Source organism: Neofelis nebulosa, chromosome X, assembly GCF_028018385.1.
Source record: "Neofelis nebulosa isolate mNeoNeb1 chromosome X, mNeoNeb1.pri, whole genome shotgun sequence".
NCBI classification, from domain to species: Eukaryota; Metazoa; Chordata; class Mammalia; order Carnivora; family Felidae; genus Neofelis; species Neofelis nebulosa.
In genome coordinates this window covers 116183452-116194962 of record NC_080800.1, presented here as the reverse complement: position 1 = coordinate 116194962, position 11511 = coordinate 116183452, and the positions used below count along the sequence as shown (strand labels likewise).

General features: G+C 42.3%; 1 pseudogene; it reads left to right on the top strand.

The window, feature by feature from the left end:
* Positions 1–510: 510 nt before the first annotated feature.
* On the top strand, positions 511–4024 carry LOC131502680 (serine/arginine repetitive matrix protein 1-like; annotated as a pseudogene).
* Positions 4025–11511: the final 7487 nt, after the last annotated feature.

Sequence of the window (11511 nt, the reverse complement as noted above, 5' to 3'; positions counted from 1 at the left end):
TGACATTTGATTCACTAATTAACAAAATGGGATTTAGGCTGGAAATCATTTTTAGCAAGCATAGAGCATAAGCCTCAGCAAACCAGCCGCCTTGTGCTCTGAGGGCCAGAAGGAGTGGGAAGAATTTGAGGAGCTGACAGCTGGTTGCTTTCGCCGGTCTTTCCCATGGAGGACCTAGAAGATCTAAACATGACCCATCTTATTATGGCCTTCAAATATCAGCCCAATATATACACAAGTTAAAAACATATACAAGCATGCACCTCTACCCTGACTACATAAAGTTTACATTAGGGTGGATCCAATAGCTGAGATCGAGGGTATGCATCTACTAGAAAAAGAAAATAGGCATGGGGGAAAGAAGACAGTACAAATTTTTAATACCTCACTCTTAGTTTGGAGCTTGGGGTATGAAAACTCTGACATCACAATAAGAAAAATCAATACAGAGGCAGCAAGATGGACACAGGATTCTGGAACAAGTGCAGAAAAGGACAGTCGGTTCAGCAACAAACAGAAGAAGCTACTGAAGCAGCTGAAATTTGCAGCATGCCTGGAAAAAAAGGTGGATATGAGCAAAGTAAATTTGGAGGTTATAAGCCTTGGGTAACAAAACGAGTAATAGAAATCCGTGGGTTTGAGGATGATGTTGTGATTGAGTTTATATTCAATGAGCTGGAAGTGAAGAATCCAGTCTCAAAAATAATGCAAATCAACCTGACTGGGCTTTTGAATGGAAAAAATGCCAGAGAATTTATGGGAGGACTGTGGCCCCAGCTCTTAAGTGCACGAGAAAACAGTGCTGGAATCCCTTCTGCTTCTCTAGAACTGAAGAAAGAAGAAATAAAACAGAGACAAATTAAAGAAGAAAAGTTGGCATCTTTGAAAAAGCAAGATGAATACAAGGATAAGAGGGTTAAGGAAGAAAAAGAAAGCAGCAGAGAAAAAAAGGGAGAGGTCTGGAAGCCCAAGAAGATGCAAATTCAGGTCTCCTTCCCCTAGAAGATGAGTTTCCCCTGTCAGGAGAGAGAGAGAAAGCGCAGTTATTCTCAGTGTCCCCACCACAGAACCAAGAGCCAGAGTCCTTCCCCTGCTCCAGAAAAGAAGGAAAAAACTCCAGAGCTCCCAGAACCATCAGTGAAATTAAAAGGACCTTCAGTACAAGAGGCCATTTCTACTAGTGACATCCTGAAAGTTCCCAAACCTGAACCTGTACCAGAGTCTAAAGAATCTTCTCTGGAGAAAAACTCCAAAAAAGAAAGAGAAGGAGAAACCTGACCAAGATCTCAGTCACATTCAAAATCAAGATCCCAGACACCGTCTGCTCTCCTTCTCATACTCAACCTAGACGGTGTCATAGATCCCCATCAGGATCAAACTCACCTCGAAGGTGGCCATCTCCTCGAAGAAGAACTCCACCAAGAGGAATGCCGCCTCCACCCAGGTACAGGAGGAGTAGACCTCCAGTGAGGCGAAGGCGTTCGTTCATCAGCATCCTTGTCTGGAAGTAGTTCATCATACCCTTCATCTGGTTTCTGGTCACCGCCAAAGAATCCTCCTGAGACGACATCCAGCCCCCCCCTCAAAAAAGTGGTAGGCTATCTCCTTCAGCAAGTCCTCTGAGGGGAAGGCATAGGCCATCACCTCCAGCAACTCCACCGCCTAAAACTCATCATTCCCAAACACCTCAGCCGTCAAACCGTACAAGAAAAAGTCCTGGTTCTGTCTCTCCAGGGAGAACTTCAGCGACAAAACACAAAGGTACCAAGAAAAAAGACTCCCCTTCAGCAGCACCTAAGCCTAGAAAAGTAGAGTTACCTGAATTGGAAGAAAATAAAGGTGGCAAAATAGCTGTAGCAGATTCTGTGCAGCAGAAACATCAGTACAGATGACAGAACCAGCAGTATTCATCTGATTCTCGTTCCTCTTCTTCCTCAGAAGATGAGTGACCCAAGAGGGCCCACGTGAAGAATAGTGAGGTAGGCAGGTGGTGGAGACATTCCCCTTCTGGGAGTACCTCTCCATCACCTTGAAAGCACCAGAAAGAGACTTCTCCTCGTGGTAGATGGAGGGGGAGCCCCTTCCCACCATCCACCAGGAGGCTCCGTTCTCCTTCTCCTGCCCCTCCTCTTCATAGGCGCAGGTCTCCCACGCTGCCACCTCGGCGAAGGACTCCTTTTCTCCACCCACCCCCACACCATCGGCACTCACCTTCCCCAAGAAGATACTCTCCTCCAGTACAGCAGAGATACTCTCCTTCTCTGCCTCCAAAGGGAAAAATGGCTTCTCCCCCTCCCCTCCTAAATGCAGGAAATTGCCATCTTCACCACCAAACTGTCAGGTCTCCCATCCTCCACCTCCCGAAGAAGCTCCCCAGTCACCAAGAGACAGTCGCCTTCATTATCATAAAAGCATAGGAAAGTGTCTTCCCTGAGCTAATCTACCTCGGAGCCCCAGTCACCACAACCAAACAAACGGCATTCGTCCTCACCATGGCCTCGAGCTCCTCAGACTTCCTCAAGTCCTCCACCCATTCAAAGAGGAGCATCATCATCAGCCCAAAGAAGGCAGTCCCCGTCTCCACATATGAGGCCCATTAGCGTCTCCAGAACTCTGAAAAACCAAAAAGACAAAAAAGGCTCCCTCACCAAGTCCTCAGTCTGTAAGGGAGGTCTCACCCTCCTGATTTGTCTCAAGATCTCCTGAGCCAGCAGTTAAAAAACCCCAGCACCTCAGTCTCCTGTCCAGTCTCAGTCACCCTCTACCAACTGGTCACCAGCAGTACCGGTCAAAAAGGCTAAAAGCCCAACACGAAGCCAATCTCTGGCGAGGAACTCGGACCCCGAAGGAGGTGGAAAGAAAAAGAGGGACAAGAAACACAAGAAGGATAAGCACAAGAAGCACAAAACACAGGAAGGAAAAGGCCGTGGCCTCAGCCACTGCGGCTGCGGCTGCTGTAACCCCTGCAGCCATTGCTGCTCCCGCAACCACAACAGCACAGCAGGAATCAGAGGCAGAGCCTGAGCCTAAGAAGGAGACCAAAAGTGAGCCCAAAGACAACCTCAACGACTTAGAAAACCGCCTGCGCGAAAAGGTGCTGGGTCGATGCGGAAGGCTCAAGTGTCCCCACAGTCTTAGGTGGGAATGTGTGTCACGATGTACATTTTATTCGGTTTGTATGCAATTCAGTTTCAAAATTGCTAGAGTGTGTTTGAGCTTTAAACTATATACATTTGTTGTAATAATTGCTAGATTGAAGTTCACTGTATGAAAAAAGGGCACAGATTTGCACTGTGAATAGTGTCCACAGTGTTAGTGACATTCTTTTGTTGGACAGCTGACATAAATTCATTTACAGTGAAATATTTTAGCCAAAAAAAAAATCCCCTTTTTTATAAATGGGGTTTAAATATTGTTGGCATCCTATGGTTAAAGGCCTTGGCTATTCCCAGAGGTTTTTCTTTCTTTTCATTTTTTTTCTTCATTTTTTCTTATTTGAATCTTAGCACCCATTTAAGTTATAATGCTTCCAGCCTTATATGGTTTGCAGGCTAGCCCAGACCACTGTTCAACTACCACAGAAGTACAAACTATTTTAATGCCACAATCTTTCCTGTTGCCTGTGGAGCCCCCGGTGAAATGAATCCGGATTTGAGCTCTAGGATGAGACAGAAAATGAAAGCGTGTTGTTTGCCAGGACACTGTGGGTTTATATGGATGTGTTACAAGTTGGTTTGGAACACTGCAATTTCATTCTATTCTGCTGTGGGTTTTTTTTTTGTAAAGGCAATTAACTAGTCCCAGGAAGGATCCTTCGGTTACACAAAAGTTTGTTTTATGAAATGTCACAGCTCCATTCGTAATTTTGTCTTGTTCTTCCACCTGGTATATACAACTTTCAGAGCTCTCATATTTGGAAGGCTGGAAGGACCCGGACTTTGAAACAGTGTGCTGTTTTCACTGTTTCTGTTTTGTTTTGTTTTGTTTTGTTGTTGTTGTTGCTTTTAAACTAAAGCTATATAAAGCTTGTGGATTAAGCAGAGCAAATTTCTAAATTAAACAAAACAAGAAAAATCGATACAGTTCTATTTTCTTTTACAAAGCAAACAGCAAGCAACAGAGCAACTGTGTTTGGCCTGGCATAGAGTTGAACACTGCAGGGAATAGAGAAATGAATGAGACATGGACTGTGGCCCTGAAAAACTCACACTGCAGAGAGGGAAGTAGACACATAAATAATTACAGAACAGTGTGATACATGGACGAATGGCCCCATAATAGCAGTTGTCACTACTATATTTAGTAAGGAATTAGTGGGGCCATGTTGTAGATACACCATTGACATCACCATCTCATAACTAAGATTGTTCTATTTTGTGTCTATCCATTCCTGTCCTGAATGACTCCTCAATGAACCACTCCTAGACTCTCAAAGTGTTCAGTTTCATTAGAGGGCCACATCGCTTTCTAAAGCAAAGTATGATATAATATTAGTTTTTAAATCTCCATATGTAAGATATAATATTAAGTTTTAAATCTCCATACGTAATACAAAGCTTCATAAGAGACTTCAAAGATACTCTTACATTAGCTAAATATAGAAACTTCTGAAACAAACTACCGTGGAAATGAATAGATTTTGGTACAGAAACAACTGGAGGAAGCTGTTTGTTTCTACCAAAAACGTGACATTGTTACATCAACCCACCCAGTCTCCCAGGGATTCCAAAAAGTGGCTAAAGTGTCAGAGTATGTATGCCATTACCTCTTACTATTTCTGTACCAAAGAAATGAGTTCGGTATTTCAATTATATTCTTCCCCGCGGGGCAGGATAGCTAATGTATTATTTATTTAACAGAGGAATTAAAATTGAAGTGCTAGCACTTCAATAATTTTGCCTAATTTCTCATCAATGAAAATAAAAAATAAAATTTGCAGGAAGTGAAACACATGTACGTCTTAACCGTTTAACTCTCCCAACTCAGCTATCTATCAAACTTTTGATCAAAAAATGTCCCTTTGGATGGCCAGTTCTAAATAACAAATTTATTTGATTGCACCTAAAGAAAATCACAATCTTAATCAAAAACTTATTGCGTGACATTTCTGAAAGGTAATTCTTATTGGAGACTTCAACAGAAACATTTGGAGGGGAGTAAACATTCCTGTATGTAGTTGCACGTAAATCTGTCCCCCATACTCTGTTTCTCTCTCAAAAATAAATAATAATGATAATAATAAACATTTAAAAAAACGCATGAGCCTTATTTCCAAGCCCTCATCATGAAGAGAAACTGACAGGATCCCCTTACACCTTACCCCATAATGCTAGAGCCCAGTCTGAACAAGATGCTAACATAGTTAACCTAGGAACCTCCAGGGCAACACTACTGTTCCATAGCTCCCAACGTGGTTGTGAAAGCTGCTTACAAGTTTGCTCTAACCACTGTAGCATGTAAGCAATCCATTTCCTACCCAACTCTACACACACCTGGCTTAAACAGACAATACAAGGGAGTGTGGAAGGATGATGGATCCAATCCTTCCCAAGATTTCATAGAGCATGCGTTGAATACAGTTGACATCTAGCCCTGCAAAGCTCCTTTGAAAATCACATCCACAGCATGGATTCAGGCCACCTCCACCTTCACCCACAATGTAGGGGCACCCTTACTTTTACCTACAATCTCTGTTCTGATCTGCTTCACAACCTACCTTTTATTCAGTGTCCTAAGCAATCCTTTTCATCCTGACATTGACCCTTATGACTTGTTATGCTATTTACAGCCTCACCTCACATCTTGGACCTAAAACTTCATACCGTTTTTCCAACACTGAAGACTTGGTTGTGCTTTTCTCAGGTATGATTTGGCTATACCCTCTGCTTCTACTTCAGAAGCTCTGGGTACCAACCTGGTTTATCTTGGCCCAAACCGTCACATGTGGAAGCCCCGCAAGTGAAACGTGGGAGAGACAACAAACACTGAGGGCCAAGAAAAAGTGGACAATTTGTATGTAACATGCATACATTTGTGCAAACAAAGTACACTTGTATCATGCATTGGCTCACACTCTATTACAGTATGGCTTTATGTAACAAAGAACGTTTTCTAGAAAGCAATTCCAAAACATTATTTTCCAAAGCCTTCTTAGGATGAACAAAGAACACCGTGGCCTGCCTACCTTACTTATTCCGCTTTTCCAATGGAAGACAAATTCAATAATAATTAAGCAAGCTCTGTTAAATGGGGAATACTTTTTCCCCACTTCTGATTTCAGTGTGGAAGGATTTTCCCTAAGTACATTCCTGGTCACCTGGTCTCTCTCCATTCCTTTGCTCAGTCTACCTTGGAGAGGAGGAGTGATTTATCCAATTGGTCAATTTGGAGAGATCAAGCTTAGCTCTGGCCTCCTTCTCTTTGCTTCTATCTTCTGTCTGCTACTCCAGGAAGTCTGCCTCTATGAGAGGCTTAGGGGAGCTTTCCCAGCTTAGTGCGGCTGCGACTGGGTGAGCAGACTTGCCTACTTCAGGGTTCTGTATTAGCAAGCCCAGTTAGCTAACAGACCTAAGGCCACATGCTCCAAGTTGGCCTCTAAAGGTTCAAAAGATGATGATCTGAGTCCACATGTCATTTCTTTGCTTTCTCGAATTGTTCCAAACCTGGTTGGGAAGAAGGGTGTCTCCTCAGTAATTCCAGTAAACACCACTACATAAGACTAAGGATTTTGCTTGTTTTCTCAGCTATGTGTATCTAGCAGAGTAGGTCAGTCAATAAGTTCACTGGCCAGTGAAATGCGAGGGGAAAGGTACTGGGAGGCTTCTGAGAAAGACTTCCTCACCCTTGAAAAGAGACACAAGAAAGGGAAGTTGTCTCCTCAGACTTTTGGGTAGTGCCTTGTGAGGCTGCTTTTTGTAGAGCCACTGAAGCCACCTTTCCACCATGAGAAGGTAAGTCTGAGGCTGACGATGGTCAAATGTACATAGGTGGAAAGAACCCGGGTCCTTGACAGTATTGCTAAATCACTGATTTAACCAATGCTGTAACCACTCTGCTTCTGGACTCTGTGTAATATGCAATAAGAAATCTCCTTATGGGGTGCCTGGGTGGCTCAGTCGGTTAAGCATCCAACTTCGGCTCAGGTCATGATCTTGCAGTTCATGAGTTCGAGCCTCGCTTCAGGCTCTGTGCTGGTGGCTCAGAGCCTGGAGCCTGCTTCAGATTCTGTGTCTCCCTCTCTCTCTGCCCCTCGCCTGCTTGTGCTCTGTTTCTCTCTCTCTCTCTCTCTCTCTCTCTCTCTGTCTCAAAAATAAATAAACATTAAAAAAATTATTAAAAAAATATATCTCCTTATGGTTTAAGGTAGTTTGAATCAGGCCTTCTGTTGCTTGATTTAAAAGCCTCCTAACTTATAGAGCCGTGAAAAGGACAGTTACTGCTTAGACTCCATTGAGGAGAGACAGGAATACACATGTGTACATGAAGAGATTAGACAAATTCGGGTATTGATGCATGCTCTGAGGAAAACAAAAATGGGGTGCTGTGGAGAGTGACTGGAAGGGCTGCTTTAACTTACGTGGTCAGGGAAGGCTTGTCTAAGGAGGGGGAAATGCTTGTCTTGAGACGTGAATGATGAGAAGGAGTCACCCATATGAAAAAATGAAGAATAATGCATACCAAGTAGAAAGAACAGCAAGTTGAAAGGCCCTGAGGTGGAAATATTAGCATGTTGGACAGTGAAGGAGAAAGCTAGTGTGGCTGGAACAAAGTAAGTGGCGGGTGGGGGGGGGGGCAGCAGAAGATGAGGTGAGCATGTTAGGCAGAGGTCAGACCATGGAAATCCTTTGGAAGAAAGGCCAGAAAGAGAGAATGGACACTCCTTTGGTTGTGAATGAGATGTGCTTAAAAGATTTTAAGTGGTAGAGTGGTATATCTGATTTATGTTTTAAGACATTCATTTTGCTATGTGTAGGATGAACTTCATGGGAGGGAAGGTCATGTGAGGAGACAAGGACGCTAATTTTGAGGCTATTGCAATAACTCAGGCAAAAGACTTGATGGCTTGGACTATGGGAGTAAGAGTGAAGATAATGAGAAGCAATTGAATTTAGAATATATTTTGCAGATAGAGAGAAGTCACAAGACTTATATAGATGGGTTGAATGTGACATATAAGGAGAAAAGGGGAATTCAAGGCTGATTCCTAAGTTTTTAGCCTGAGCAATTGAGTAGATTGTGAAGTCATTTTGTAGGATGAAAAGCCTTGTTGGGGTGCATTTGTGGTGAGGGGATCAATAGTAGGGTTTCAATAAATATTTACAGATTGAAAGAGTAAATATTTTAATAATGAAGCTTTATTATATAAACACATTTGGGAGGAAGTTACGTACATACCTACTATAACCCTTAGAGTATGAGTAATCATATTTGGATTGTATCACATGCATATTTTAAAGCCTAGTTATTGCAAAACGTTGGCACAAACACTTAATGCAACCATGTACCATTAACACTTCAAAGATGAACAAAAACATGCACAACAAATTAAATAGATAATAATGGGGCTAAACCAATAGCATTTTAAAATTAAAAAGCAAGAAAACAACCATAGAAAACTAGAATCAACTCAGACAATAATGAAAATGCAGATGGTTTGCCGACCAGGCATACTCCTGAGAGCCAAGGGCACTCCAACATCTATCTTCTTGTGAGCATGCCCAGTGGGGGCTTTACAGTGTTGCTCAACACCTACCAGATTTCTTGGTAGAATCCCAAAGTTAAGTCCTCAGGACACATCAGCCATGCACTCATTTTAGTTTATGAATACCAAGCTTTGATAATCTTTTAACATCTCACTTAGGAAGTTAGCATAGGTTGCCTCTGGGTATACATAAAATGAAAGTTTTGGAATTTGCTATCATTTGTCTATAGCAACCAAAGGGAGGATTTGTAATGAGAATTCATTCAGATCCTATGAGAAGGATCCTTATGGCCCAGTGTTGGTCTGGGGATCCTACTAGCAGAACTCCTACCCTAATATGGCACTTTCCATAGGTTTAGGTAGGAGGAGCAGGAAAAATTCTGCATCTGGTTCAAGGGTTACCTCCTCCTCATGGTCATTGTCAAGCACCCCATCCCCAACAACCAGTCACTCCTCTGAATTCCTTTATCACTTACTGCTTGCGTCACTGCTCTGGACCCCTGGTATCTCGGACTTGCTTCATATATATATGCTCTTTTCCCAACTGGATGGCACCTCCTTGGCCCTCAAGGGCTGATATGGCATACTGTAGGTATGACTGCCTACAGTAGGGGCATACATAAGCAAATTAATCTATGGGTATATTTTTGTTAATGATGAGACCAATGACCTAATTTCCTTATGAGTTGCTAGAGTGTAAGCCCTGACAATTGTGTTTTTCTTTTTTGTAATGCAAGTGCCTGACTTAAGCTTAATTGCCGAGGCATCCACTTCAAAGATGGCTATCTCCCATCCAAGCACTAATTAAAGGGTAAAGAAGATGTGGTGTGTGTGTGTGTGTGTGTGTGTACACATATACAATAGAATACTACTCGGCAATCAAAAAGAATGAAATCTTGCCATTTGCAGCAATGTGGATGGAACTAGAGGGTGTTATGCTAAGTGAAATTAGTCAGAGAAAGACAAATATCATATGATTTCACTCATGTGTGGAATTTAAGAAACACCACAGATGAACATAGGGGAAGGGAAGGAAAAATAAGATAAAAACAGAGAGGGAGGCAAACCATAAGAGACTCTTAAATACAGAGAACAGACTAGGGGGTTGCTAGAGGGGACGTGGGTGGGGGGATGGGCTAAATGGGTGATGGGCATCAAGGAGGGCAGTTGTTGGGATGAGTACTGGGTATTATGTGCAAGTGATGAATCACTCGGTTCTACTACTGAAACCAATACTAAACTGTGTGTTAACTAACTTGGATTCAAATAAATAAATAAATAACAAGATGACTGTCCTGAATAAAACACATTGCCAGCCACAGGACTAGATGAAGAGCCAGTCCTCCCATTTCCCCACAGGCTCCTTTGTTTTAGAGAACTTGGTTATTTCAGTGGCTGACCATTTGGGTCTCTTGTGCTTTCTCTTCCCAAATTTAAATTCCTGCTCTTATGTTTTAAATTCACCGGTAAAGAATGAAACAGCAAAATCCTAGGCCCCACCCTCAACCCCGATAAAGTAGAATTCCACTCCCCAATTCTCAACACCCCTCAGGCTCATCATGTGGCCCCAACTGTGCCATGTAATTTCTAGGACTTGTAATTAGTCTTTTTTCTTCAAAGTTTCATAATGGTTATTGCTGAGGATGTCTTGCAGTCATACAAGTCACAAGGGCCGGTCCAGCCACGACACTGGTTACCAATAGGCTGAGACGGGCACGCAACAGTTATTTTATGGTCAAGCAATAGCAGTGTTTCGTTATATCTAAAAATACCAGCATGCGATACCATAATTGAAACATATGACATCTCATACACAAAATAATACACTGGGAGCCAAACAACAGAATGTTGATTCTGTATTTGAACTGTGCAAATGTTTTATTAAAGAAGACTGAATAAGTTGTCATGGCAATTGTTCTAATTTGAGACTTACTAGATACATCAATATTTCATTTCTGTACCTGCCACATGTCCCTAAATCTAAGACATGTGGCTTCATAGGAGCTACAAATTTTGTTGTAGAAAGTCATAGATTTGGTGAAGACCTTTATAATGGCTAGAAACCCCAAAAGCATAAACTGAACCATATTTCTTTTTCTATCACTAAAATGAGAACCTGAATTTTCAAATAGCAACCCGCACTGTTTCTTGAGCAGTAAAAATATGGCACCGTATAGTAGTTTACCTCCTCAGCCTACCTTACGCTCCACGGGGTCTTCCTAAAATTGCCTACAAGTCACTGGAGGAATAAATTGAAGCTGGAAAAATTATACCTCCCCCATCCTCCTAACTCTGCCAATACAGGACCTCACGGGAATGAGAGCACTAAACTGAGCCCTTACAAGAAGCGAGTAACCTCAAAGCTTTAACAGTCTTCGATAGCTGAGAGAGAGGTCATCAAGACCTATATGGCTCAGTAGTGGGCCTCTTTCTTCCTGTTGGTAAAGCCTAAAGAGGAATAATATGAAAGCTAAGAACGGAGGAAGGCACACTCCTTATGAAAATATTTACCGCAAAACACCGATGGTAATTTAAAATTAAAATGCAAACAAACGGCCCTGGTAAATACAAACCACTCAAGACAGCTTTGAAAATGGGCTGCTGTTTAAATATCCTTCCAGCAACCAAAAGGACTCCAGCAGCAAGCTGTTGTGTGAGCATGCACTGTGGGAGACTTAGAATCCTAAATTTGAGTTTTCATTAACTTAAGCAGTGTGCTGATTTTGGCTTATGAATATCAAGCTTTACAAACCTTTAATCACTCTCTTCATGAGTTAGTGGTACATGATAATGTTCGAGAGCATGGACTC